This window comes from Phyllobates terribilis, unplaced genomic scaffold (assembly GCF_046119375.1).
Source record: "Phyllobates terribilis strain yellow unplaced genomic scaffold, ASM4611937v1 Scaffold_9__5_contigs__length_417890890, whole genome shotgun sequence".
Taxonomy (NCBI): domain Eukaryota; kingdom Metazoa; phylum Chordata; class Amphibia; order Anura; family Dendrobatidae; genus Phyllobates; species Phyllobates terribilis.
The window spans coordinates 89,007,879-89,013,559 of record NW_027362769.1 but is presented as its reverse complement, the minus strand read 5'-3'; positions in this window follow the sequence as shown (position 1 = coordinate 89,013,559).

Sequence of the window (5,681 nt, the reverse complement as noted above, 5' to 3'; positions counted from 1 at the left end):
GTCTGACTTTCATTTGTTCATTTTCATAGATTTTTAATTTATTATTACTTTTGTCAGATTCAAGTTATTTCTGTGACCATTGTGGGTTTTTCTTTCATTAAACGAGGGGTACCAACAATTTTTACCACGTGTGTATTTACCAGGATAAGGGACATATTTACCAGGATGGGTATATATCAGGATGATATGTATGTATGTCATATATATATATCAGGATGAGGGGCATATATATATATACCAGGATGGGGGGCATATATATATACCAGGATGGGGGACAGGATGAGACACATATATACCAGGGTGTCCAAAACTTGCACCAGACCCATCAGACTCTAGTTACGCTACTGATGTCCCATATCTGCACAGTACCAGGGCTGGGGTCATCCATAACATGAAGCTTCTCACCGGCACCAACTGACACATTCCAACTGTCATCTCACAAGTGGCAGAAAAAGAATTAACCAATCAGATGCTTTCTATCTGTCACTCTTTGATATTATAGAAAACAATGCAAGCAGCTGATGTAAATGACAGAATCAAGGAGGAAGCATCTGATCACTCAGAGGTTCACGTGTAAAACTGTGTATAGAGAAATATGTCACACGATATGATATTTAAATCATGCCTTAAATTTATTAACCCTTTTTACAAAACATAGCTCGTTCTTATAAATTAAATATAATCTAAGACACCGCACTGCTCTATGTTGTGACATGAAACTCCCCTGAAGCATCCAAATAGAATCAGGATTTTTTTTTTCCTCACCTAGAAGAGCGTTTTCCAGTCTTGCGTTCCTCTGGTGACACATATTTGCTTAAAAGGGATCAGCTTTTTCACCCCTCCACTTCCTTTCAGGATTTTCTTGGGATTTCTGTGGAAACCTCAGTTGTTCTAAGAGATAAAGCTGTACATAGTTAAAAACCATTCTAAATACTGTACCAGCAAGACTTATTCAATCCAAATCCAAATCAGCATTCAACTTATACTAAAAAATATATGTAAAATACAATACAAATAAAAACTATAGAGAATTAATAATGTAAAATATGACCTTGTTTTTGTTGAGAACACATGGTATTCGAGCTGAGGACCTTCCACCAAATTTTTCAAGTTTACTTGGACACACGATGTAATAGTGGCTTCAGAAGTGGAATAAAGCTTTTTAAAAAAAATTTCACCTCTCTGTTGCAGATATACCAGCAATCAAAGTATTTGGCATTGTCAGGTTGGGGCTGCTGCACTGATTAATATGATACCTGAGGTGAAGAAATCCATCCTTTTTTTTTTGTGTAATCAATGTTTGCAGCTTTAAGTTAATGATATGTGTTACGGGTCCGGGGGGTGGAACCTCTGTGCTGCGGTGCAAGGAGGGACCCAGAGGGGCGTAACTAAGTATCAACCCGGACCGACCCTGGTCGTACGGCGGCTAACGACTCCATGACCAGGGAGGGACCGAGCCGAGGGACCAGGTGCTACTCTGGGGACGACCTTGTAAGGGAGCAGGTGACTCCCACGGTACAGATGGCAGGGACTGACCGGAATAGCAGGTAGGCACAGCAGGCAGGCTGGCGAGCGGAAGCCTCCAGGTAGGCTATCAGGTAGACACAGCAAGTGACGGCAGGAGTCTCTAGGTGGGCTGCAGGTGGTCACGGCAAGTGACGGCAGGAGTCTCTAGGTGGTCACGGCAAGTGACGGCAGGAGTCTCTAGGTGGACTGGCAGGTGGTCACGGCAAGTGACTGCAGGTAACAGGCAGGTCACAGGCAAGTGCTCCCAGGTGAGCGGGCTGGCAGGCACGGCAGGTAACAGGCAGGCAACAGGCAAGTGCTCCCAGATGAGCGGGCTGGCAGGCACGGCAGGTAACAGGCAGGCAACAGGCAAGTGCTCCCAGATGAGCGGGCTGGCAGGCACGGCAGGTAACAGGCAGGCAACAGGCAAGTGCTCCCAGGTGAGCTTACTGGCAGGCACGGCAGGTAACAGGCAGGCAACAGGCAAGTGCTCCCTGGTGAGCGGGCTGGCAGGCACGGCAGGTAACAGGCAGGTAACAGGCAGATAACAGGCTGGCGGGCAAGACTGGAAGTCAGACTAGCAGCGGGACCTGAGGGCTGAAGCAGAGGTCAGAAACACTGTGCAACTACATTGCTCGGGCACCTCCATTTTGGAGTAGGTGACTTATATAAGGGAGGACCCTCGGCTATTGGCCGGGGACTCCTTAGGACGACGCGTGCGGCCCCTTTAAGAGGGAGGGAGCGCGCGCGCCCTAAGCACAGTGCCCGGGGAGCTGCGCGCGCCGGCAGCAGGAAGAGGAGCGCTGGTGAATGCAGAGTGGGGAGCGAGGAGGTGAGTGGGACGGCGTCTCTGCCTGGAAGGGGGCAGAGACGCCGATGCTACAATATGCTTGTGCTCAGGGGAGGACTGCAGGCGGGGTGTTATCCTGGTGCTCTAGGCCAGATCAGCAAGAGAAGATCTGCCCAAAAGCCGCCCCAAAGCACAAGTGTGTTCCTCATCATAGAGACAGACAGAGAGACTGTCTCTCTTATACATCAACCACTCATACCTACACAGCCCCCTCCAGAGATGCTGCCATAGCAACACAGAGAATGTCAGTGACTTCACCACAGCAGCACAGCGTATGTCAGCGACTCCACCACAGCAGCACAGCGTATGCCAGCGACTCCACAACAGCAGCACAGCGTATGTCAGCGACTCCACAACAGCAGCACAGAGTATGTCAGCAACTCCTCCACAGCAGCACAGCGTATGTCAGCAACCCATGTCTGAGACAGACAGACAGAGAGAGGCACACAGAGAGACAGACAGGGAGATCTGATGATGGAGACTATTGAAGCATGCAAAAAAGTAAAGTCTCAACCAAAAACAAGATTTTATTTTACATTATTAATTCTCTATAGCTTTTATTTTGTATTGTATTTTACATATATATTTTTGAGCATAAGTTCACATATGGACTTTAGAAATTGTACGTATTATGTTATTGGATTTTTTTTTCCACTCATGGATTACAAAGATCCGAAAACCTGGATAGGGAATTTACATTAGTGACACCATCCAAGTGCTGAAATAAAAAAGAAAACCGCTGGAGTGGTGCTTTAAGAGTCATCTGTCAGTAGGATCAATCCCTCTAAGCCGTTTATATGTGAACGCAGGTCAGAAGAAGCTGAATAAAATGATACCTTGATATCTGCGATCTGATTCCTTATTCCAGAGAAATTCACATTTTTTCTAAATATTTAAATGAGCTGTTAAGGATCTATGGGCAGGACATAGATCTTGCTGAGCTTATTTTAAATGAAAAGGAGGTGTTACCAGTGTGACATGTAGATCAGGAGAGCAGACTGTCAGTCATTAAACGTCTCACATTGATAATGCCTCCTTTTCATTTAAAATAAGCTCTGAGAGATCTATGTCCCGCCCATAGATCTAAACAGCTCATTTACATATTTAACAAATATTTGGATTTATCTGGAAAAAGAAATCGGATTGCAGATATTAAGGTATCATTTTATTTACCTTACTATGTCCTACATGCCCATATAGATGGCTTAGGAGGGTTGATCCTACTGACAGATTCCCTTTAAATCCCTTTATATCTATTCTCTTAATGTGAGAGTGACCCTTCCTATATACTGAAGTCCACATGGAAATTTTAATAGGTATACTACTAGTGATGAGCGGACTTGTCGATGTTCGGGTTCGTCGGGTTCCATCAAACTGTAGTTCAAAGTTCGGTTGGGCATCAGAACTTGACCCGAACTTGACCCTGAACCCGAACCAAATAGAAGTCAATGTGGGCTGCAAAAGGAAGCAAAATGGGGGTAAGGGCAGGGCAATTGTCCTTCAAACAAATGTGGATATGGAAATTACTTAAAATAACATAAAATAGGAAAAGAAAAATAATCTTGAACCTGGGGGCGGAGGTCCAAGTGACGGAGGAGGTTGAGGAGGAAGTGGATCTGGCGATGTAGGTGGAAGAGGCGGAGGAAGAGGAGTAGCCCACACTGTTTTTGTGTTTTGTTTTTTTCCTTTATTTTTTTGGGCGTACTCTGAAAAAAGGCTCTATGGGAGCACTCTGCATACAGGCAGTGTAATAATCTGCTGGTCACTCTCTCTCTGTTTACAGGCCATGTAATACTTTGTACCTTTTTGGAGTGAGGAGGAGAGCATCAAATAGGGGACATAGCCGTGTTGCTTGTGGTGGTGGCAGTGTAGCTGCTGCAGGGAGAGAGAGGACGTGGTCAATCTGTACCTGCTACGTGCACAAATGAAACACCTTCCTCTGGCGCACGCAGGTGACAGGACGTTCAGCGTAATTTCATAGGATTGTTATCAGTGCTAATTATTGGATGGTCACCCTGCTGGATCCCCGCTACAAGGACTATGTGCCTTCCTTACTTTCGTCACTGGAGCGTGATCGGAAAATTCGGTAACACAAGCACATGCTGGTAGACGCACTACTGACGGTGTCACCACCTGACAGTGGGGGCTCAGTGGAAGCACAAAGCAGAGGAGGAGGAGGTCGACAATGCAGCTGGGGCACCGGCACCACCTTGGAAGGGAGGGTTTGCCTGGCTGAAATGTGGAAAACCTTCCTGAACATGTGACAACATCCAGCACCACCATCTAATAAGGTCTGTATTAGTAGGAGTCAGCATTTTAACAACATAGTGGAAAAGTATGTGGCCACATGTCTCCATGTACTGCGTGATGGGTCTGCCCCATTTAACTTTTAAGTCTACAAACTGGACACATGGCCTGAGCTTATGGACATGCTGCACCAGGCTGTATTACGGACACTCTGTACCAGGCTGTATTACGGACACTGCACTAGGCTGTATTGCGGACAGTCTGCAACAGGCTGTATTACGGACACGCTCCACCAGCCTGTATTATGGGCACACTATGTAAGGGGGAAGACCGGGGTGTAAGTACTTTCAGAGCAAGGGATCCGGAACTGCCGGGGCCGTGCCTGCAGGGCGAAGACAGACTGCAAGCACAGGAGTCAGGTGACTGGGAAGCTGGGGGCGTGTCCAGAGTGAGAGCTGGGAGGTCAGGTGACCGAGAGACTGGTGACGTGGGTAGAGAGAGGAAGAGACGAGGACATTTTGCGCTGGAAAGCGGAGCTGGGTCCTGCTCAGCAGAGCGGTGTGAGAGGGTCCAGGCTCCTGGCTCCAGGACTGGGAGCAAGAGCCGAGTGCAGTGGACCCAAGGAGTCAAGCCGACTAGAGAAGAGATGGAGGGTCAATGGAGCTGGGTACGTGAGGTACCGTGTTATGGACTAGGGGCTCAGCGGGTAAAACCAGAGACTGCTCGTTGCCGCCAGAAGACGGAGCATTGTTTGGGCGGGGAAGCCTGAAGAAATCAACACCGGCCTCAGCTGGCAACTGCCTTGTGGAGGAAAAGAGTCAGCTAAATGTAAAAACTGTCGTTTACAACAGGTTTGACTCTGCTATATCTAGTTAAACTGTGAACTGTCAGTTAAAGACTTTTACCTGCTACTTTCCTTGTTTTCCCCCATATTTTCCCCTGATACTCCCTGCGTGGAGATTTACCCTGTTATTATAAACTTCCCCTGTTTATTAACCCTGTATTGGCTGCTCTGTGTTTCTGTGTCCCTGCATCTAAAGTACCCGTGTTACATTTGGCGTAGTCGGCAGGATGCAGT